This window comes from Danio rerio, chromosome 15, assembly GCF_052040795.2.
Source record: "Danio rerio strain M-AB ecotype USA chromosome 15, GRCz13ab, whole genome shotgun sequence".
Taxonomy (NCBI): Eukaryota; Metazoa; Chordata; class Actinopteri; order Cypriniformes; family Danionidae; genus Danio; species Danio rerio.
In genome coordinates, this window is record NC_141035.1 from 43,917,477 (window position 1) to 43,942,850 (window position 25,374).

Here is a 25,374-nt window from a genome sequence, read left to right on the forward strand (position 1 = left end):
GGACTTTATAATTGCAGCAAACAGTTTGAAAGCATTAAAAGTTTCCAAGATGGCTAAAAATATTTACACACAATGACCCAGAGATTGTTTAGATGCATGTCACTGATAAGAAGATGACGGATGTTTACTGTATAATGACCGAAATGGCCTTAAACACCCAGCAGGCACAAGACTTCAACATGACGCCAGATTGACATTGTACTCCAACGTCATGGGGACTTTGCTTTTTTTTTTTTTTTTGGAAATGAAAATCGGGTTGACGTCAGAACTCATGGTCAATATCTAATGTCCAACCTAAAATCAACCAAATATTAACGTGTAATAATTATGTTACAGCTTGACGTTGTGTGGACGTTACCTCTATGACGTCTATCAGATGTTGGATTTTGGTTGCCATACCTGACGAATAAATGTCAGTATTTGACATCAATGTGACGCTGGTTTGAGATGTTGGCTCGACGATGGATTTTGGTCACTTTCCAACGCAACCTAAAATTGACGAAATATGAACATCATTTAACGCCATTATTGGACATCAAAATAATGTCCTTAAATGCTGGCTAGCCATTGAATTTTCCTCACATCACAACCTAAATCTAACCTAAAATTAAGGTCTTATGAGTTTGTATGTCTGCTGGGCAATAACTAAAGGCACTACAGAACGTTACGTTTACACACATCCACAAATTACATGTAAATGCAACAGCTTTTTACAGCGTAATACTCATGAGTACTTTTGTAAGGGCTACATTTTACTCATTCTATGAGTAATATTCACAACAGATACTTTCACTCTACTTGCACTACATTTTTAGGCAAGTAATGTTACTTTTACTTGAGTATGATTTTTCTGTACTCCACTTTACACCACTGGAAATAACATGTACGACTTCAAAACAATAGTACTATTTATTTGACTGTGAGCAATGTTATACTTTAATAGTCATTGTCTGCGATTTCACTATTTGGAAATAACAAATAATACTAAAAATTATTAAGAAGAAAGTCTGAATGTGTGATTATAAAACTGCCTTTACCTCAATGCTTGTAAATAGCCTATAAATTAGCCACCTGAAAACGGACTATGATATTTGAAATGAATAAAATACTTAGACAATGATGTTAAAACATACAAGTCACATTTAGTAAAATTGGAGTTTTTTTACTTGATATGTTCGTTTATGTCAGTAATGAACGCAAACATAGCACGAATGACGGTGGCTTGCGAACTGATTCATTAGAATGATTTGTTTTTCAAGACAACTGAGGATCCGTTTACAACGAACCGATTCACTAAAACGAATCGTGCTTGAATCAAACGCTGCTGAAGTGACGACAGTTGAGGTGAGTTTGAGTTTGACAAATTACTAATTTCATGTAACAGTAGATATGTTTACACAGTACACACCAACTTAAAAAGACGTTACGCTAATAATATGCTGGCCTAGTTATTCAAGGGACTTTTGGTTTTGGTTTGCAAACAACCTCCCCTGAATAGCAACTCGCTAATCTTGTATAGAGAACCAATGAGAAGCTCCATTTTCTCTCTTGTTTTTGATTTTCTTTTATTGTCATAATCGCAGTAAAAGTGTGATTGCTGGGTTCTTAAAGGTCAGTTGGACCTGTTTATCAGACAAATACCGCCGAAGTCATCTGATAAGTTTAGAATCCGTTTGAATATTTTTATTTATATGAACTGTCTGAGTGAACCGATTCACTACAACGAGTCAGATGTCCCAACGCAATATAGAGGCATTAAAAACGGTTACGAATTGATTCATTGGAATATTCAGATATCAAACACGAAGCGTTGAGATGAATTTTTTCGATAATTTTCCCTCAAATATGTGTGCAGCCAACGTAGCCAGATAACGTTAAATAAACATTTAGAAAGACTGTTCACCCCCCAAAATAGAAAATTCTGTCATTTATTCTTCCTCAACCTATTCCAAACCTGTTTAATTGAGGTAAAGTTGGTTTTAAATTCGCACATTCGTTCAGTGACAACTTGTGACATGCTCCCTATATTGTTTACCATGGTAATTCACGTATGACTTCAAAACAACATTAACACCATTTTTTGACTGTAAACAATGTTGTACTTTGATAATCATTGGCTGATAATATGATTTCACTATTTAAAATTTGCAAATAATATTTTTGTGAAGTTTTATTATTAAGAAGAAAGTCCGAATGTGCAAATCCCAACTGAAACTAAAATTAAACTCTTCAATTTCTGGTTGGCTGGTTTAAGCTGGTTGAACAGCCTGGTTTTAGAGGGGGTTTGGCCATTTTCAGGCTGGTATCCAGCCATTTCCAGCATGGTCTTAGCTGGTCAGGCTGGGAGATGACCAGGTCAAAACCAGCTGTGCCCAGCTTAAACCAGGTTGGTCAAGCTGTTTTTTGCTGGGTTTTACTGGTCATTTTCCACCCTGACCAGCTAAGACCAGGCTAGAAATAGCTGGATACCAGCCTGAAAATGGCCAAAACCCCTCTAAAACCAGGCTGGTCAACCAGCTAAAACCAGCCAATCAGCCTAGGCTGTTTTAAGCAGTTTTTTTTTTTCCAGCAGGGGCATAAAACCAACTTTGTTTGCCTCAATAATACCTGTTTAAGGTATTTTGAAGAAAGCTGGAAACCTAACTATTGACCTGTATAGTATTTTTAAAATGTTTTTCCTACTATGGATGTCAATGCTTACAGGTTTTTATCATTCATTAAAATCATCTTTAGTGTCCCACGGGACAAAAAATTCATAAAGTTTTCAAACCTTGTGGGTGAATAAATTAATAATTAGTTAATTGTCATTTTTGGGTGAACTATCCCTTTAAGCTAGTTATATAGGTAGTTTTTGCCTAACTTTTTGAGAATAATCTCTTTATTGTGTTTATTTGTGCTTTATTTTAATCAGTCTGAAAATAATGTTACGCTTGTTATTTTAACGTGACAATAGTATCACAAGCATATCAGTGGCCAAGACACTCTTGAGTTCACTGTGTTTTCTTCCTCCAGGTTATTTTCATTGTGTATTGCCTACAGCAGGGGTTCTCAAACACTTTAGCCCACGACCCCAAAAATAACAACTCCAATGACTCATGACCGGTGTTTATAAACATACAAATACTGCACACAATGATGCATATACACCAATAAACATGAGCATATTGATAACACAATAAAGTGCAACAGTCTAACAATCATATATATTTTTTTTATATAAATTTTTTTTTCTTTTTAAAATACTTTCCAAATTATGTTTAACAGAGCAAGGAAATTTTCACAGTATGTCTCATAATATTTTTTTTTTTCTGGAAAAAATTCTTATTTGTTTTATTTCGGCTAGAATAAAAGCAGTTTTTAATTTTTTAAACACCATTTTAAGGACAAAATTATTAGCCCCTTTAAGTTATATTTTTTCTCTAATCTACAGAACAAACCATCATTATACAATAACTTGCCTAATTACCCTAACCTGCCTAGTTAACCTAATTAACCTTAAGTCTTTAAATGTCACTTTAAGCTGTATAGAAGTGAAAATATCTAGTAAAATATTATTTACTGTCATCATGGCAAAGATAAAACAAATCAGTTATTAGAAATGAGTTATTAAAACTATTATGTTTAGAAATGTATTTTAAAAAATCTTCTCTCCATTAAACAGAAATTGAGGAAAAAAATAAACAGGGGGCTAATAATTCTGACTTCAACTGTATATATATATATATATATATATATATATATATATATATATATATATATATATATATATATATATATTTTTTTTTATTTATTTATTTTTTTTTTACAACATTATTCATTTGTTAAATGTAATATTAACCTTACCTAATAAGAATGGTGGGCACAATGTTTACAGCACAAGACTATTGTTGGTATAATTTTAAAGACCGCCACTTGGAGATCATCCTCCCTATTCAAATAATAAATTACAGTAAAACCAACCTGAAATGTCACACTGTATTTTAAGACATTTTAAGAATAGATTTTATCAAGTGGTTTTTACCAGATGTTGTATTGGGCATAATAGAATATCCCATGTTTTTTTTGCTGCCCAACTCCCCTTACTGTAAAACACATTTTACTAGACTGTCCTGCTTTTAAAAATTCCAGAGGACTTTTTTTATGAATTAAACTCTCTTATGGACATTTTTAGCTAAGTGACACCAGAAATTTTTTTTTAATTCTCTTCATGTATTAACACTAAAAATCTTATTTAATTTATGTATTCATTTGTTTGTTGATTTTTAATTGTATATTTATTATTGAAATATTCCTGCCATGAAAATAGCCTTGGTTGCTGACAAGGCATTAAATAAATACATAACATTACATCCTCCATATTCAATCGTGGGCTTTATTTTTAATGTAAGTGAGTGCCATAAAAGGGTCAACGTTTAACATTGTGCCATAAAATCAATCTGTTGCAACTAACACTATTGCTGTGACGTTAATCAAGGGGGTCACAATTCAATGGATATTTGAAAGACTGATGGCTTTTTATTTTGTTGTTGTATTTTTTATGTAACTATTAAATATGAAGTATATCTGAAAGATAGGTTAAAACTATTTTATCTTCTGTAGGTTATGGATAACATATGGTTATTATAACAGTTAAATAACATACAGTTGAAGTCAGAATTATTAGCCCCCCTGAATTTTTTAGACCGCTTGTTTGTTTTTTCTCCAATTTCTGTTTAATGGAGAGAAGATTTTCTCAACACATTTCTAAACATAATAGTTTTAATAACTCATCTCTAATAACTGATTTGTTTTATGTTTGCCATGAAGACAGTAAATAATATTTGACTAGATATTTTTCAAGGCACTTCTATACAGCTTAAAGTGACATTTAAAGGCTAAACTAGGATAATTAGGTGAACTAGGCAGGTTAGGGTAATTAGGCAAGTTATTGTATAATGGTGGTTTGTTCTGTAGATTATCGAGAAAAAGCATAGCTTAAAGAGGCTAATGATTTTGTCTTTGTGTTGAAATTGTGTTTAAAAAATTTAAAACTGCTTTTATTCTTGCTGAAATAAAACAAATAGGTCTTTCTCCAGAAGAATACTGTGAAAATGTCCTTGCTCTGTTAAACATCATTTGGAAAATATTTTAAAAAGAAGAAAAAGATTTGAAGGGGGCTAATAATTCTGACTTCAACTGAATATGACATTTTTCGAAATCACCAAGTGCTATCCAAAAATGAAAGATTAAAGCGGCACACATGTACAGAAGCAATCCTCAGGCCAGACAACGCCAGACAAAGTTGTGTTTGTAATATAAACAAAATATATTGGGCTATGTACATTTATGCATACTTTGATATTCACAAATCTCATTTCATTTATGACACTAATTCAACTCCTGCATATATTTGCATAATCATTTGTGAATGTGTTCAATTTTGTTCATTGGTTTACATATGTATATGAATCATAATCAATAGAACAAATTTAACCCCATTATCATGGTCTGCTGAAAGTAATACATTTCAATTCATATAGATGAACTGTGAGGAGAATAACATCACGCCTTTGTTGCCTGTTTTTTTTTTAACCTTTTAAAGTTAGTTTACTATGGTGGCCGAGAGAGCTTAACGTGCTTCAATTTAATAAAACACATGCAGTTACAAAAACGCCTGCAAATTAAGAAAAGATCTTCATCCGTTTGACAGTACACATGTTGTAAGTCCTCACAACACATACACATAAAAAAAAAACACACTGAATTTTTTCACAACACAATCAAATGAATAAAAGATGCTGCATTTTTACACAACACAAACAAATAAATAAAATGTGATGTATTTTCTTACAGGACAAACAATTTTCTGAAACGCCTGCATTTTTCACAACATTTGCAAAATCAACAGAACACAACGGAAATGTTTCAAGGAGACCCCAAAATGTGATGGGCGCAGATGTGCGGTGAAGTTGTAGGTGATCTCTGAAAGGTGAGTTTTTTGTTTGTTTATTTTTAAATCCTGATTCCCTTGTCTTTTGTATTTTATTAGTCTAAATAACCGTATCTTAAATAGACAGGTCTGTCACATTTTAGGGTCCCCTTGAAACATTTCTGTTGTGCTCCGTGCTATTTGAAAGTGTAAGAATTTGCAGTCGTTTTTGGAACTTATTTGGGTTGTGAGAATGCAGTGTGTTTTTTAAAAATGTTTTACGTCATGAGGATTTGCAACTCGTGTGCTGTCAATCTGATGAAGATTAATTTAATCAGTTTGCTGGTGTTTTTTGTAATTGCATGTGTTCTCTTATAGTACTATATAGTAATACACTCAGCTCACGATACAATGTGTATCACGATTTAATGTTCACGATTCGATATGTATAAAAATTTAAAATTAAACTGAAATGCAAATTTTATTAAAAAAAATTTAATTACCAAGTAAACTATTTTTTATGTATTTCTTTTGTATTTCAACTTGTTAAACTGAACCTTCTTTAAGAAAGTAAATTAAACAGGCCTGTCTCTGGAAAATAAAACAATTTAAAAGCTTCTTATAAAATATTATTGAAATTATTCAATTCAATTAAATTTAACAGTAAGAGCTTAAGGCTTTGCTTGGTCACTTGCGTTTTTTGTGTGTGCAAAAAAAAAAAAATCTACATTTCCAGGTAATCAGCAGTTCTATAAAATAATCCTGAACTGATGTGTATCTGTCTGAGAGGTTTTTATGGATGGCTGTCTTCATGTTGGGCATGAGTGACAGGGTGGCCGTCTTTTCATTACACAGGACAGTCGTGGCTCTTTTCAGCAGTTTAGGCAGGTTTACTATTTCTTCGGCAATGCTGATGTTGTCGCTATCAAGTGTATCATGTTGACGTGAATTTTTGTGTACCTCTGTACTCAAAAGAGTTCATGCTCGTCGTAATCATAACTCTAAAATGCGATATGATTATTTAAATAATGTGCACGCTTTCGGTTTCATTTCCACTGCTGTTCATACTTCCCACGCGGCTCCTGAACGATTACTCTGTTCCACAAACTAAATGTTTAATGTTAGTCACAGTGTTGAATGCTGAATGTTAGTCACAACCTGCAGGTTCTGTTCACTGAAGCAAACGCGCGCAGTAACAGCTCACGGTCAGCTCACGTCATGTGTGATTTTGCGGCTGCCAATACATCATATGAAAACAGAATGATATTTTAGGGTGAATTTTACCTTATAAATACAGTATGTGACTCTTTCAACACCATTAGGAGGTATCCATGTCGCTGTGCAAAGTATGTAAATCACTGTGAAGACTAAAACTTAGGCTATGTTTGACCCAGTATGCGTGTCAAAAAGCGGATGAGTCTAAAGCAATGACTGTACAACCGAAATGTTGCCAGACGTCTGATTTTGAGAGGATGGGCCATCCTCTATTTCAGCTCCACTCCTCTTGGTCTGCTAACATTACTGCTGCTGCAATCTGAACTCACGTGCGACAGCAGGTGGAACGTAGCTCACGTGCAAACAGCTCAACTAATAAGAGAAAACGGACGTCATATCGTAATCAAATCGTCATAACGCCACGATGCATATTGTGACATTTTTGCATCGCAATAAATCGTACAACGATAAATCGTTACACCCCTATTCTCTTAAATTGCAGCTCGTTAAGCTCTCTCTGCCGCATAGTTTGCAATGTAATTTTGAGGTTAATGCTGTAATTGATGCAAAGCATATGAAAAAAGTGGATAAACTTCACAAATGAGAGAGGTCCCCTCTCACCTTGCAAATGGGAGCCCCGGGCTCGAGGATCTTATAAGCTTAGGGCTCTCTCCCGGGACAGCATGCCGAACAAGCTTTATCTTTATAATCAATCATCAGCTAAGTGTGAACTCTTGAACTGAATTTGAAAACAAAACCAAATCGAAATAAAGAAAAAAGCTACTGAAAAATCTAAAACAACTATAACCTTGTTGCTCATGCGCACATTGCGATATTGATGCTGAAACGACATATTGTGTAGTTAAAACCCCACATGATTGTCTTTATAAAGTGTAAAAAGTGAGCACGTTTTCTAAGTTGCTCCTGTTTTTCATTTGTTCCCTATATTTATGAATATAAGTCTTGAGCTGCAAATCTGATCGACCCCTGTCTGCATATTAACGATCCAAAGTTTCTTCTGAATTCGATCCACTTGTGTATTTGGGAGGAAAAAAATCTAGCCGTTCAATCACAAGGAGGCAGAGGAAGGGAAAAGAAGGCATGATGCGCAACCGAGGTGTACAGACAGACAGATAGACAGACAGATTTTGATTCAGAAATAAAGCTCTTGATTTCCCCCCCACTCTGATTTAAATGCAAATGAAATCTGTCAACAGTTGATATCTTCCAATTGAGGAGCGCGTATGTTTGTGTGCTTATGCATGAAAGAATGAACGTGACTGAGAGGGACTCGCCGCAATTATATGAAAAAAAGAAAAACTGAATCTCAGATCTATAAATGAAAGCCCAAAGCTCTTTATTTTCCTCAGGGCTTTCCTGTAGGTCACCTTGAGAAGTTTGAGGCGCTGAACAAACTTCCTGAGTCAGGCCGACTTCCTCAAAGCAGACTCTGACAGGAAGTGATTCTGTTAAGCTCAGACAGTTACTTTGAAAATTATAGCTCGTGCTTAGGGTTAGGGATTTAAACAAACTCCTAATCCTACAGTAAGTATTAAAAATTTAAGTGTGTTACTCTTACATGCATGAATGATAGATCAATTTGGGTGGTTTGTCAGGGAAAGGTGAGCATATTTCATTACTGAGTGATCAGACATAACATTTTTGGCTCCCACATGTATGAAAGAGTCCAAAAGATTTACTGATTTTCATCAATTCATATATCTAAAGACCAGAATATCACAGTTTTAATTTAAGCAACACACTAAAAGTATACCCAGAACACCAAGTAACCAGGCCAATGACCTAAAAATTAAGCAAAAAATTATAAGAAAACCAATTTGATTTTCAAATGTATTAAATTAAAAAAACATATATTGTAAAAAGAAAAACAACCCAGGCTCATTTGAAATAAACGATTCTTACAAGATTTTAGCAAAAATTTATCTAAGTACATCTAACTGAAATTTCGAGGTAAAAATAAAGTGCGCCTATGGTGAAAAATCTACTTTTCAAGCTGTTTGGAAAGACATATGTTTAGATTTAGTGTATAGACCGTCATATTGGGGTGATATAAACACACCCAGTGCTTTTTTACAATTAAACAACATAAAAACTGGGACCAATTGGAGCGGTTTTCAGATCAACTGCAACTAGACGTAGAAGTGTGGGTGTTTCCCAGTACTTAGTTGCAGCTGGAAGGGCTTCCCTTGTGTAAAACGTCCGCCGAAATAGTTGGTGGTTCATTCTGCTGTGGTGACCCCTGATAAATAAAGGGACTAAGACGAATGAATGAATATTCCCTGATTTATCAGGGGTCGCCACAGTGAAATGAAACGTTGATTACTTGTTTGTGTTTTATTTGGCACATCTCCATCTAGCTGCAACCCAGCACTAAAAGTATACTTATGATAAACTTATGATACTTATGATAGGAAATTTACTAAATATTTTCATGGAACATGAACATGATTTCTGGCATGAAAGAAAAATCAATCATTTTGACTCATACAATGTGTTAGCTATTTCTACAAATATACACATGCAACTGAAGACTAGCTCAGGGCACATATGAGAGAGCATAAATGATTTAGTTTTAGCATTCATTTTTTATTTCCAAACTGCAATGATATCGCATGTGCAACAAGAAACATAACAAAGCACAATTTCAGCAATCATATTCAACATGAATTTAACAACTATATTCTGTACACACAGGCACACTTCCTTTCATGCCATTGTGCTGTTTAATAAACCTGCAAACGCAATGGAGTTTTTAGCACCTTTTGTGCATGTCAACTAAACAGTGCGGCGAAACATGGAGCCGCATATTTCACGTTTGACAGGAATGTAGGCAGAGTCACGTATTTCCGATGAGCGTGGGTTTCAAGAAAAGCGAAAACCAACAAAGTTTTTAGCTGATAATCCTAGCGCAGTATGCTGGGGATTGATCTGCTTGAGCTGAGATGATTATCTAAAGCGCTCTATGAGATTAATCAGCTATACCCACAACATAATTTACAATAATTACTGTAACTCACATTGGTGCAGACAGTCAGATGTATGCACGAGTCGATCTCAAGTTGCTCTTGCAGGTCACATTGCGAATGCCTTAAATAGTGTTTGAATTAATTTAAAGCTGTTGGGGCTCTCTCTATTCAACCTCCCATAGTTCCTAAAAAAGAAGAAAAGAAAAGAAAACACAGACACACACACACCCTAAATGCCAACTTTTTATATTTACATGACTTATTTTGAGAACATGCAACTTAGCATTTATTTTTGTACAGCAATATTAACGGACAAAGACGTTTCTCCACAAAATTCAATGCACTAACAAACTTGGCAGTCTTGTCTTGGTCCCCTTGTCCAGATGTTAATGCTGTCGCTACAGTGAACATATCTGTAAAAGCACTCCATATTAGTCATGGAATAAATTAGCATTGATTATTTCTGCTAATATACTTAGTGGATAGGTTAATTAAAGCAGTGCACGGTGGCTTATAGATATTCGTTTTTATGTGTATTTCATTTCAAACACTGATTTATTTCAGATGTTACATTACTGCATGCTAAAGCAATAACATTCACTGCATAGAGTAACTGTGGGCTGTGAACGGAGTATGAGTCCTGAGTCTTCAGTCTATTTACCTTTTTTATTATTTATTCATTCATTGGGAGGTTGTTTCTGGTCATATTTTTGTCAGTTTGTTTAAAATAGTGCAATTGTAATCATTTATATTGGTAATATTTACTTCATTATTGCTGACAAAATTGTAAAAAGGCTTAATCAAAAATCTATTTTCTTATAATGTTGCTTAAACGAGCTTTTATTAAGTTACTAGATTTAAAATTACAGTAGTTTAATCTATAACGGTTTGCCAGCTACAAGTGAAACAGATCTGGTGCAGATGCAAGCTGAGCTGTGTGCAGTGCTTTTAATGTAGGGATTTGCAGATAGACATTTTAATTTTCAGTAACCTGGGTCAGGCGCTTCAGATGAACTGTATGCAGTTACAAAATAGTCGCGTTTAAGGTCTGTTTTCTTTAAAAATCAACAGTCTTCACTGCCTTTTTGATAGAGGTGGGTTCAAGTGGGTCTCAAAATGTGCAAGGAGCACTGCATCAAATTACATTTTTCAGTGCCATGTCTTTAAAATATAAAGATTTATTTTCCTTCAGTATTTTCAATGGAGTTTCTGTGCTAGTCTGTTGATCCTGATGGTGCTTGCATGTCTTTCATTTCGTTTATCGCTTGATGAACTAAGTGGATGCTGACGTCTATTTAAGTAATTGTATTTCGATTACATTACAACATCAATGCTGTAAAAGGAACCTTATAAAATTGAAAAAAAAAAGTCACATTAACCATTTACTGGAAGGTTATCAGTATGGGAAGAAACACTAACTGTGCATATACCCTATTCCCTACTACATTATAAGAAATTTAAATAGTATGTGACAAATTACGTAAGTCTGAATTCAAAAAGTACACTAAAAGAATACCAGGATGTAAATTATGCTAATTGTTTAACACAACTAATCAATTCACATCTAATCTATTTATTTATTTATTTATTTGTTTATTTGGCAGGGACAGTGTACATTTAGCATTTCTGCCAATGCACCAGAATTAGCCCGAAGGCTATTTTTCTTCATAATATCTTTATTTACATCTGTTTTGAAATTCTTTTGCTTGTAGTGAGTGAATGACAGTCAATGTGTTCAAGGATGATTATATCACTCTGGATCTTTGAAATGACGTGTTTTTTGCTAGTTTCAGCCCAGTGCAGATATTATTTTCATGTTTTTCGTCACAATGTTTAAATAGCGAATGCATTTGTGCCCATTTCTACGCCTATAGGTGTGCTAGTCTGAAAAGGAGCTGTGGTAAATAGGGTATATAAAGAAGGACTTTTAATTGTTCAGGAACCTGGCTTCCGATGAACTGTATGATGTTACAAAATTGGCACATTTAAGTTTTTTTTTTTTTTTTAAATCATCGATCTTCACTGCCTGATTGATATATGATATAAAGTGGGTGTCAGAATATACAAGAATTTCTGCAATAAATTTAAATAGCCCAGTATTTTCAATGGAGCTTCTGCGCTAGCCTGCTGCTCCTGACAGGTGCGTGCTTGTCAAAGGCTTTTTATCTCATTTTACACTTGAACAACTAAATGAATGCTGAAGACTATTCAACTGATTATATTTTAATTACATTACAACATCAATGCTGTAAAAGGAACCTTATAAAATTGAAAAAAAAAAAAAAGAAAAGTCACGTTAACCATTTTCTGGAAACTTATCAGTATGGGAAGAAACACTAGCTGTGCATATACCCTATTGTTGGGCTTTGCTAAGGCAGCTGGAATAGACTATGCCATTGACCAACCAAAAGCTGGTCTAAGGTCAATGGCGCATTTATATAGGTTATTTAAAGAGTGTACACATTGATGATTGCATACACAGGGATGCACAGCAGCACACGAATATCTTTGCATATGAAAAATTGAAAAAGGATTCAAATGTAAAAAAAACAAAAATCATACATGTTCAATTTATTTTTAGTTTTTCGCAAAGTAATTATAAGTACCTGATTATATGATTAGGCAATTTTAGATGTAGATATGGACATCTGAGTTTTTATTTTCTTTTATTGGAGTTAAAAACCTTACATTAAATTGCATTTTCTGCCACCTACTGGAGTACACCAGCATTACACCAGACGTCAAAAACAGGAGACGTTCTGTCAAAGAAAAAAAATGCATGATCATCTCCGATCCTTGAAATCAGCTCCCCCCCCCCCCCCCCCCCTGTACATTTACATATTTTATTTGAATATCTGCTCTTCATTATTATTTCACCACTCCACCACTAACTTGTGTTCTGTGGAACCCTCTTGTAGATTATTGATTTAAGCCTGTTATCTTCCCTAATCATAATTTAAGTGCAAGCTCTTCACATGTGGCCATTTGTTGTACGTCGAGCGAATGAGTTATGAGCGTGAGTCTCTTTCTCTCTCGCTCTCTCTTTGTGACACGCTGAAATTCAGCACTTACTCCAAACCATTACGAGGGTGAAAAATGACAGTCTTCTAGACTTCTATCTGCTTAACGCACTGTCTCATGCCCTAGGTCTCGACTCAGGTTTCCTGTGCGTGTGTGTGTGTGTGTTTATAGGACCACTCCACAGTGACCTCTGTATCATCATCAGCATTGACGCAGTTATTATGGCCTGTCTGCTGTGTGCACTGTGAATGATGACGCCTTTGCTGCGAAAGCAAAAATGCCTCCTACGGTCATATATTCTCATGGCACATTTCAGCAGGGTCATATTTGCCCTCTTCTAACAATTTGGCAACATTTTGCGAGCGACCTATTTTTTTCTTGGCACTGGCACCATATACAAGCCAGATGTGATAGAGCGATAAAACAAGCTCTTTCATGTAAATCTGCTTTTGTCCTAACTAGCCGAGACAAATGTTCATTGCGAATCTTGGCTTCTGATGGTTTTAAAACCCTTTGTTAAATTTCATTGGTCAACAATACTGCTCCACATAACTATAGCTTAACCTCTTAGCCAGCATCAGCATGTGGACACACTGGGCCGTTATTTTCAACATGTCAGTAGCTACTGTTAGGTCCATAAATATTTGGACATCAACACAATTCTAACATTTTTGGCTCTATACATCAACACAATGGATTTAAATTGAAACCAACAAGATGTGCTTTAACAGCAAACTGACAGTTTTAATTTGATTGTATTTACATCCAAATCTGGTGAACGGAGTAGGAATTACAGCAGTTTGCATATGTGCCTCCCACTTGTTAAGGGACCAAAAGTTATTGGACGATTGCCTTTTAAGCTGTTCCATGACCAGGTGTGTGTTATTCTCACATTATCCAAATTACAATGAGCAGATAAAAGGTCAACAAAAGGGACATCAGCCAATTACATAAAGTTGCAGAACAAGGACAATTATATCTGATCAATGATAAGGGTACAGAAAAGACAACACAAAACATGTGCTGCGAAAACAAAAACAAAGCTATTTGCATGTTTTTACACTGATTACGCTTTACGAAGTGGAACATCTGCTAAACACAGCTAATTCGATATGCACCTTAAATGCCTGTCATAATCCTGGTAAATCAATAACTGTGACTAAACACAAACAAAATAAAACTTGAATGCAATAATTTTGCGTGTACTGACTATAATTATTATGTATATATAAGTACATGCTTCCATGTATACATATAGAAAATGTTTATATATAGCAGAAGTATATATAAATGATAACACTTGTCATTATTTTTAAAGTATATCTGTGTATGTGCTTGCATTTATATTTACATAATAAGTAGGGCTGCACAATGTATAGTTTCAGCATCGATATCGCAATGTGAACAGTGGCAAAAGTCACATCGTGAGTCTGGATTACAATTGATCATTTTGCAAGTGTTGGTTTAGGCCTGTGATCTTGTGAAGGTTTTAAAAGCATTTAGTTACAAAATATTGTACCATTTGTAAATTTGAAAATTTTTTAACGATCACTTTTATAGGGGTGATAGCGTTCCGGCACCACGCCGGATTTCCGGCGTACTGTGGCTGCGGGGAAAAAAAAATCAGGTTCACGGATATTGATCTGTCATTTCTCTAGATTCACAGAATTCACTCACTGCTGAAAGCGCCGGATTGGTTTTTATTAAGTGCCATTTTGTGTGCTCGTGAATCATCTTTTGAGTGTAGACGCCATGTAAATAAAAGATTAATTGTGTAATTTAGAGAGCTTTATAAATTATAACGGATCTTTGTGAGATCTCTATGAACTAAGATTAGTGACGCCTTTTAGTGATAATAAGAGGAGCGTGCTTTGCACATTCCAGGCTATAATCCATTCAGAATTTGTATGAAACTTTCGTTTTCGGCACATATATGCTGATATGTTTTGGGAATGACATCTGCATATTTACGCTGGGTTTATTCTCGAAATAACGGTGAAGCAATAGACGGGACAAAAATATATTTCCCCCTTCTCCTTAAACAACTTAACGTTAGTGTTTCAGCTATGACATAGTTCAGTTTTGTATGTAGCCTAATGGCAAAGTGTTTATATTTAGTTTCGTTTTTTATTCAGCTTATTTAGAAAAACGTTTGGAGCATTTTTTATTCGTTAAAAATATTTTTTTTTTTGTTTTTTTTAACGAACAGCGCCCAGCGGAAGACCATCATTGTCTGTTTGATCAGTTTGCCTTCTCAGATCATCACGACTTGCCTAAAATAAAAGATATAAAACAGTTCAAGTATAAAACAATGGTAGCTTAAACGTTAAAGAATGTGTGCTATTAGGTGCATAGTTTGCTTATAAAAAGCTTGCAGGACATCGAGGCGCCAGAGCAATCACTTGCATTTTTTCAGTGGGAGCAATTTAAAGTTATCCGTCATTTTTGCTCACAAAGTACGAGTAATACATCAAAAAACCTTACAGCGTTTTTATAAAATAAAGAAAACCAAAATTATGCGCTTTCTGTCGTCTGGTTTTTGAACAGGAGCGCTTGTATATGCCTCACAGACATAATAAATATATTTATAGAAAGCTTTAAATTATTACTTAACGAAATAAAACAAATCGAAAACAAAAAAACTCCTTCATGTAATCCGTAAAGATGAATTTCTCTCTAAAGGCGAGTCCAAGAGGAGATTGCCAGTCAGGATCTTTGCGACACTGACTCAGAATAAGTTTATTAATAAATAATTAAGATATGTCCTTACTCTTTCCTCGACACATTCATTGTTATTTGTTTTTGCCGGTGCTTGGGGCGAGTTTTAGCTTATTGTGTGCGCCTAAACGCGGATTCACAGTAGCAGTTTTAACATGGAGAGACACGACATCGGATGACACTATCGTACGTACAGATAACCCTATCGCCCGTAAAGCGAGCGAGCCAAGGCCAGTGGCGTTTCCACTGTCACTTCCGGGGCCTAATCGGGCCAAAGCGGGGCTTTCTTGGGGCCAGCGGCCGGCTTTTTTCGCCCCCCCCCCCCCCGAATACCTTGGGCCAAAGATGGCCAGCCGGGGCTTCGGGGCGGAGTAAAAGGAGAGGCGGGCACAGTTTTCCGATCGCACACGAGTACATGCGCCAAACACATAAACAAACAAACAAATAAATAAGAGAAAGAAAACATCTGGAACAAATTATAGGCTGGGCGAGCGGCTTTTTTCTTTTCTTTTTATTGTTTTAATTTATTTTGGAGATAATACACTATATGAATACATACAACAGAAAGACATTAAACTTTACAATTTTCATGTCCGCTTTTGTAGGCTCAAAACAATAGTGTCATATCTAGATAAAACAGCCTAAGCTATATTTAAATAATTTAAAGAATTACAAATATCAGATAGGCTTATAATAAAATCACATTAAATAAATAAACCAATATAAAACTAACAAAAGCTATAGCTATAACAATTAGGTACTATATCAAACTGTTTCAAATTTATATTAAACTTTCATTTTTCAAAAGCCTCTTTGAAAAAAGGATTTTCTAAAAATAAATAAATAAATAAATAAACACCGGAAAATGTTTTAAATATTATTTATAAAGTATTTGGATACGATGATATTAATCAAATCATGCAAACAGAGCATTTTCGGGGTGAGTGAACGCAGAAAATAGGCGACCTTTTTTTCTGTCTTCAGCTGCGCAGCACTTTTTTGACGGGGAAAACTGCAAGTTCAAACTGTGTTCTGTGTCCTCAAACAAGTGTGTATGTTTTTATATAACGTGGTAAAATTAAAAAAGGAAATTTAAAATACATAAAGAGCTTTATTAGTGCATAGCTGCTGAGCGCAACGAAATATAGGCAATATTTTATTACGTGCTGCTCTTATGTGCTGAAACACTGAACACTTTCCTTTACTTAAGATATAATAAGCAACATCTTTAAATAAAGGGAATCACCTATTAAGTGTCGTGTCGTAAAGCCTATAGGGAAAAATAATCATGTTTCAGTTCTCTCCGGAGCATTTGGGATGAATGTTGGACAGATTCTGTCTAGAGGATGTTATAAAATACATTTTATATCGAGTTATTAACGGAGAATTTTATATATGTGGTGTTATATTATGGATGTGTGCGCTCCCTGCGCTCCGGGTCCCTCCGTTGGTGGCAAGACCACTGGATTTCGATGCCAGTAGGTCGGCGAGTAAATGAATATGATGAATGAAAACACACAGGCATGTGCGTATAGACATGCTTTATACTACTGTACAGTAACGTGTCATTTGTTTGTTTTGGTTGTCCTATTTTAATAGTTTCGTGATGATGTGATGGTGTGCTTTATCTGCATGATTCTCGCTGAAGTGGGCGGTTTGAGTGACGTTCGATTCGGGGGATGTTCTGGGGGCGGGGTTTGCTGACGCTACTAGCCCCACAGTGGAAACGCGACATGATTTCGGCCTCACTGCTCAACCTCCCAGGCGATTGGCCCGGCCTGGCCCGATATAAGCCCTGGCTCGCACTGGCTTGATAGTGGAAATGCGGCTCGCATTCCACACTTCCGGTGGCACGTCCGGTTTTCCACTGTCATGTGTCACTTGCTAGTGGCATGTGTAGTGACCTGTGTCACTCAGAGTGTCGCGCTGCATGTCACTGCAGTGACATCGACACCCGGCGAAGCTTATGACATTAATTAACACGAGCAAAACCATATTTAATCATTACGCGACTTTTAACCTAATTTATCGCGTCGCAAGTTAGTTTATTTGCTGAGCTACTCCACGATGTTTTAATTTAAACGCATTTAGTACGTAATATAGTCATTTGACAGTACATGTCAGTCAAATTTATTGTGGCATGCTTATGTATGTGAGGGGTTACACTTATCTGTTGTACTGTATATTATTGCATCCTGGCAGTTCCTTTGTTCCCTACAATATGGACTTCTCTATGTTTTTAATTAATTCATTTATTTTATTATTTAACTTATTTTCATTTTAAGGTATTTTAAATAATATCCTTTAAAAAGTTATAATAAAATGCATGTTGAAAACTCATAACATATATGCATGTAAGATAACAGGTGTCATTTGCCTAATGATTGTTAAATATTAAAGCAAAGAGACTTATAAGATTAATGTGCTTATAACGTGCTTATACTGACACCTACTGGCATATGTCACAAGATCACTGACACTGGCATGTGTCACTGACATTACTGGCATGTAGCTGCAGTGACAGCAACACAGCGTAATGATACTTATAAACAAATCATTAGTTTATCATTAATTTATCACCACAATAAATTTGACTGACATGTACTGTCAAATGACTATATTAAATACAGAAGTAAGACTACGAATACATAAAATAAATGCGTTTAAATTAAAACATCAGCAAGGAAAAAAAGTTCAGGCTCAGGAATTTTTTCCACTATCAGCCCTGCTTTTATTCAATAATCAAGCGCACGTTATTATCAGCAGCTTAAGAAGTTTGTTATTTCAAATATAGACTTGCGGCGAGCGCAAAGAAGAAACAAAACCTCACGCTTCAGACTGGCTTGTAAAAAACTAAGGGGCACAGGGTAAATGTGCTCTTTTTTTGGCATTGTGGCTGTTCTTCAAAACGACGACAAGGTTTGTTTGAGCCCCGGCCGACCATTACTCGTTATTAAATGTATATATAATTCTGCTGTAATCTCTCGGCTGTGATTTTAAACATGGCGGCTCTTTTGTTTTCATTCTGGCTTGTTGCGTAAGCGAATGACTTATCTCTGTAAACCAGGCATGTCCAAACTCGGTCCTGCAGGGCCGGTGTCCTGCAGATTTTAGCTCCAACTTGCCTCAACACACCTGCAAGGATGTTTCTAGAAAGCCTAGTAAGAGCTTGATTAGCTAGCCCAGGTGTGTCTAATTAGGGTTGGAACTAAACTTTGCAGGACACCGGCCCTCCTGGACTGAGTTTGGACATGCCTGCTGTAAACCAAGTGCATTCAGCTGCGCTTCTAGCTCCGCCTTTTGGTACCCTTTCTGTTGTTTGATACCCTTTCAAAAGGGTGCCGAAAAAGTGATACGGTTCGGTTCAGTACACCGTTTTGACAGTGGAAACAGCCATAAAAGCTTACCAATCCGAACTTTACCATACCACCCAGAGGAAACGGGCCATTAAGCTTATCTTCTTAACCATATTAAAATAGTCCCAGAATTTTTAGAATTCCTTAATTTCCCAATGTATTATACTATTATCACTTAGAAACCTAATTTGTTTTTTTAAATGATCCATTATTTCTAACTGTGCATTTCTGCAAATGCCCCACCCAATCTCTAATGACTTTTCTCAGTAACAAACCCTCTGCGAAATTCTGAGAAATTATTGAACATGCGCTTTATCGACCAAACACCTCTGGAAAAAAGGCGAATATTGCTTTCAAGTAGGAAAATGCATAAAACATCAGGCATTCTTCTGTTGTTGCTCTTCAAAGCTTTGAAGGATTCACTCCGTCTTCAGGTTTGAATAGGAGCTCAGGTGAAGTGATTAGCTGAACACACAAAAGCCGGGCTCTAAAAGGGCTCATTGTGCTTTACTCGATTCACCACCGAGGTCCCGACAAAAAGACAAGCCTGCGGTGGCTGCTGGGATTTTTACCCTCTCATTGACTTTTGACTTAAGGCCTGGGAATTTATACTCACGATAATCGATAGCAAAACAATCCCACACATATGCATGAGCAAGTTTCTGTTTGTTTTTCTTTACAGACAACTAATGTTTAAGAACTTGGATGTTTATCCAACTTGGACTTCTTTCCAAAATCAACAGTTCAGAAATCGTAATCTAGTCCTTGAAAGTGGTGAAGGCAAACAGATTGGATAGAGTAAACAAATTTGCCGTCCACAAGGACTGCTTAATTAAAGATAGTTGCGATTAAAAATGAAGACGGCACGTCGGAAGAATTGTCACAGGAGTGAAGTAGACGCAATTGTGTTTGTGATTGACGCATGCTAAATTAGCAAACTCCTCATGAGCTTTGGTTTTGAACTCCATTATGATTTATCAGAGATAGTAGATGGGTTAATTATATGCAGAACTTGCCGCCGTGATGCTGAGGGGTTTTCTTTCAGCGGTTCCAGACGTGTGGTGAGTGGAAGTTTGAGCAGTGGTTTCATTGAAAACACTTCTGAAAATGCATTGGATGAGCTCTGGCCGTGATTCTGATAGTGGGAAAAATCCCTTGACCTGTCTGATTAAACCAGCGATTGTAATCTGCTTTAAATTTAAGCTCTGACCTCTGCGACGGATGCCATTGTTGGCACGATAAAGGTGCGCAAATGGCACAGCCGTGATCAAAGCCCTAATGAAAAAGTGGTCCGACAAAAAAAAAGTCATAGTAGAAGTTCGTACCTGAGTCGCAGTAACTTTGAGGAACGTGATGACATTGCAGATCTTAAGTTTAGCTGCAGGCTGCCTTTGGGAAAACCTGACACTTCACCTGAATCATGCCGACGCGTTTGAGAGGAATAGAAAGTGTGTGTGATTTATTATAGAATGTGCATACAAGCATGTGCTAGAAATAAAGAGATTTTGAATGTGTATGCATATCACTCTCTTTCTTTATCCGCATTCAGTCCTTTGAGACAGCAGTTATAGCACAGTTTTGTAAATGAATACTGGACTCGATTTTATCACTTTTAAATAGCATACACGATTTTAAAAATAATATAATTTTAATTTATACCTCTATAAAGAACCTTCACCGTCTATGGAGCCTTTCAGTCTCACAAAAAGATCTTTAGACTTTGAAAGTATTTTTTTAAAAGAATTATCAAGGAACTAAAGCTGCAGTAGGCGGATTGTCTTCAGAAACATTTTTTGTTGTGCTGGTTGAAAGTCTCTTCACATTCCAATGATTAAAGTAAATGATCTAAATGTATTTATATGTATTTTTATATTCTGAGTAAGGCATAAAACAAAACAAAAAATTAATCCAAATTAATATTGTCAGGCTAATAATTTTCATAATTGTGATAAGTTGCCCAAAACTGTCTGTTAGCAAATGTAGATGTCGATGCGTGTTCACACGTTGTTCAAAACAAAAGTTACATTGTAGCATTTTCTGCCGTCTTGGGGTTGTTTTCACACCACACTGATTGCTTTGGTCCAAACCCGTTGAAGAAAAAAAAAACTAAATGATATGATGATACTAGATGAAAAAACTTTTAATATTGAAGTGTTGTTTGGGGAGCCAAATGGTTCTGGCATCACAAACACCACTGTTGCTAACTATTATTAATGAAAAGGCACTAAGTTCTGCTCAAAGTCGCTAAGAGTCGCTAGATTACGTCATACGCCAATGTGCATATTACTGACGTCATCACATTCTACAGCCTATGGTTAATAAAGGAGTATTTACAGTTGCACTACGCTTTATATGTGCATGTCAATGTAACTAAATTTATTGCTGGTTGAATACAGTAAATCAGTATAGATGATAGAAGTGTGAACCTATACTGGTCTCATGGTTCGGTTCGGTTACGATTATCATGCCATCGATTCGGTTCAATTCGATATCTCGGTGCATCACGGTGCATTGACGATGCTTTCCATATATAGTGTGGGCATATATATTAGGGGGGAGGCTATGACATGCTGTCTGTATAAACACACAGACACACAGCAACACACTGTCTCTCATTCAAACACATTCACAAACATAGACAGCATCAAACAAACAAACACACACACACACACACACACAAACAAACACACTTAAGCCCTTGCAACAGGGAGAGCTCGCGCTGAGCGGAGCAGAAAAACGAAAAAAAAATAAGCACTTTTCCGACGGTCCCTTACAGAGAGCTCCTCTCAGCGCGAGCTCTGCTGGCTAAAGTAAACGCATACTGCGAGGGCTTAAACGGAGCAGTGCTCGTAATGTCGAGCGAAAAAAAGAAAGACAGCTGTGAAACATAACCAGCTTTGTCTTTCTGTAGGAAACACACTTTTGATCTTTTTAGGGTAAGCGTTTTTTGAGTTATTGCCGTCTATAACTGAAAGTGTGTCAGGAAAATCGAAAACAAAACCAACTGAAGCGCGCTCATTTCTGGCGCCCCATTGGATATACAGTGCCCTTAGCATTTGCCTATGGTGCCTATGCCACGGGCCGGCCCTGAGTTGCCTGAGTGTTGTAAATAACGGCGCTCACCTCCCTCGCGACAGAGCGCATAGGAGATACATGACGTCACTACATAATAACCGGTTATGGTTATTACTGAATTGATACCGAATTGTCCGCGTCTGCATCGCGGTGCACCGAAGAAACAATTAATTTTGACACCCCTAATAGACGATGTAGTACATTTGCAGTAATCTCTCAGACGTAATATACTCAACTGTTTGTATACTAAGATATTTGTGATTTGTGAACAAGACAAGAATAAACGGTCAAATTAAATAGTTAAAATAAGATCGGTTTGACTGTACAATAGAAATACCTCACACTGCCGCTGGTGCTAAATCATTTGTTGTGGGTACGCAGAAGAGAGATCTGCTCTCAGGCTGTAGGTGGGAGAGACTGCTGTATGAGGACTGGGCCGCCTATCAGTCCTCTGAGGCGGGGGAGGGGCTGACGGCATCACCCGCAGCTCGTCGAGAAGAGTAGGGATGGTAAAGTACAGACACATAAGAATCTATAAAAACCTCCAGTAACACAAGTAATTAGATTTGTCGCTAGTCACTTTTTTGAAAATTTGTCTGAAAAGTTGCTAAATATTGTGACAGTTGCTAAGTGGGCAACACTGACAAACACGCACAGTTGAAGTCAATATTATTAGCTCTCCTGTGAAATTTTGATTCTTTTATAAATAGTCCTGTTTAATAGGGGGATCTCTTTTCAACATATTTTTGAAACATATTAGTTTTTACTAATTTCTAATAACTTTTTTTTTTGTCTGTACATTTAGTCATTTAGCAGATGTCTTTGTCCAAAGCAACTTACAATTCAGGAGATATTCAGCGATTTAACATAGCGGCAATACACACAGCAGAAGTGCTAATTATGCCAAAGAACTTTTATTGCTCAGAGAATTAAGTGCTCGAGTAAGAAGGGAGGGAGTGTTTCTACAGGTGGTTTGTGAAGCCCACTCACCTGTGTGAAGCACATTTCAGAAATGCACAGTGTTTTTTAGATATGGAGTGATTGTAAGAAAGTGTCTAGTGGAAAGCTGGTGCAAGTGTTAATTAAAGAGTCAAAGAGCTGAAATAGTGTGTTTTCTACAGGTGGTTTGTCAAACCCACTCAGCTCGTGTATCCTCAGATGAAGAAGTCGTGTATTCTCAGATGCAGAGCTGCACACAATTTTCTAAAAAATGTTGTGCGTTCTGCCAGCTGAAATTATGAGTGCTTTCACAACTACCTTTTGTTTCGGAAACTGTCTCGTTTGCCCAGTTAGCGTGGTTCGTTTGGCATATGTGAACAGGGCAATCGCGCTCTGTTCTGCGCCAAAGTAATCGCTCCGAGACTGCCTGAGTGAGGTGGTCTCGGCTCGTTTGAAACGAACCCTGGAGCGGTTCGATTGCAGTGAGAAAGCGATCCGATCTGAGCGCGGTTATATCACAGTGTTTTATGGACATGTAATAGGCATACGGCTATATGAAGAGAGAATTATGAGTAGGGTGGAAAGTTTTGCGAGTCTCCGGATGCCCGCAAACGAGTGATGATCTCCCGGTAATCTCGCGTCTCCCTCCTGGTCCTCAAATAGGCATCTTCGCACACCCTTCTCACCCCTCCCCACCACATCTTTACTCAGACACGTCGCGCGCGCACCTTGTTAATCACCACCAAACCACCACCTCTCCTGACAGCTGAGCGGGACTCGGCAAAATAAACCCTGAAACTCTGACCAATGTGAGGAGAGTTTACTCACACGTGACTTGTTTTAGCTCTTTTTGTCCGATTAAAAACTTTGCAATCTGAAAGCGAACCGCTCCAAGAGCAAAGAGCAACAATGTAACAATTGTAATCTCTGTTTCAGAACAACTGAATCGATTCACAGGTGTGAAAGCACCCTATATTTGCAAACATCTGCCAACATTGCAGTGATGTCATTTTCCGCTGGAAACTGCAGACTGCAGCTCTGCACAGGAAGTTTGGCCAGTTCGTGCTCCAACTAAGCCTGGTTTCTCTCAAGGTTTTTTCCTTTCACTTTCATCAATTGGTGAAGTTTGTTCCTCACTACTGTCGCCACTGGCTTGCTTGATTTAGAACTTGTGGATCTGCACAAGTGCACATCGATGTATTTGCTCTTCAATGTTTGGACTCTCAGCAGTGAAAATTGAACCACACTGAACTGAACTAAACTGAACTTCAACTCAGAAAACTGGACTGACAGTTTCAGTTTACTAGAACTTCAATGTAAACCTGCTTTGACACAATCTACATGTAAAAACGCTATAGAAATAAAGATGAATCACATGACATGATAGCTTGACAAGCCGTATTATGGGTGCATCCTATTTTGCATATTTATGCTATAAATATCTTGATTTTGAGATTAAGATTAATGCATCCCAAGTAAGCTTACTGTTGTTTTTTAATCAGGAATATTTGTAGTCATTGTGGTTGTTTCCACTTTTGCCTCCGGCTCAGGCATAAATGGCTTAATCACTATGCTTGCTATCTTGAGTGTAGAGTGGAGCATAACCCTATTAAAACACATAACATGCTGTAAATCAGGGCGGGGATAGGGTTGCCAGGTTTTTGCAAGAAAGCTAGCCCCAATAGCCTGTCAAAAAAGCCCAAAACTAGTCCTATAATATCAATCACAAAATATGCCACTGCCCATTTGTATAATATGTATTTTACACCACTCTATTTATTCTAAATGGTTTATTTTTCGAAATAATTGTATATTAGTAATGATAAAGATTCTGTTATCATAAAAAAATCATCTTATCTTAAATTGACAGCACAGCCGGCACTTGTTTCTCATGACTGTCTGGCCAATGTAAACCCTAAACATTCATTCATTCATTTTCGGCTTAGTCCCTTTATTGAGCGGGGGTTGCCACAGAGGAATGAACCGGCAACTTATCCAGCATATGTTTTACGCAGCGGATGCCCTTCCAGCTGCAACCCATCACTGGGAAAGCAAGCTTTTTATCTCTCATATTTTTTTATATCGTGCAATTGAGCTTTTTAGTTCCTACATCTGACTTTTTCTCCAATTTTTACTTGCATTTGTGAGTTTAAAT

The 25,374-nt window shown here is 36.6% G+C and overlaps 2 long non-coding RNA genes across 2 annotated transcripts in view; one reads left to right on the top strand and one right to left on the bottom strand.

The window, feature by feature from the left end:
• Window positions 1-15,746, bottom strand: part of LOC147840688 (uncharacterized) — a 53,319-nt gene extending 37,573 nt beyond the window's left edge. Inside the window, exon 1 of the long non-coding RNA XR_015510066.1 lies at window positions 14,684-15,746. This is a non-coding gene — a long non-coding RNA (uncharacterized LOC147840688). The remainder of the gene's footprint in view (window positions 1-14,683) is intronic.
• On the top strand, window positions 1,266-24,694 carry LOC147840689 (uncharacterized). Its single transcript, XR_015510010.1, has 3 exons — window positions 1,266-1,344; window positions 5,833-5,968; window positions 24,156-24,694. It is a non-coding gene; the product is annotated as an uncharacterized LOC147840689 (long non-coding RNA).
• The last annotated feature ends 680 nt before the right edge of the window (window positions 24,695-25,374 follow it).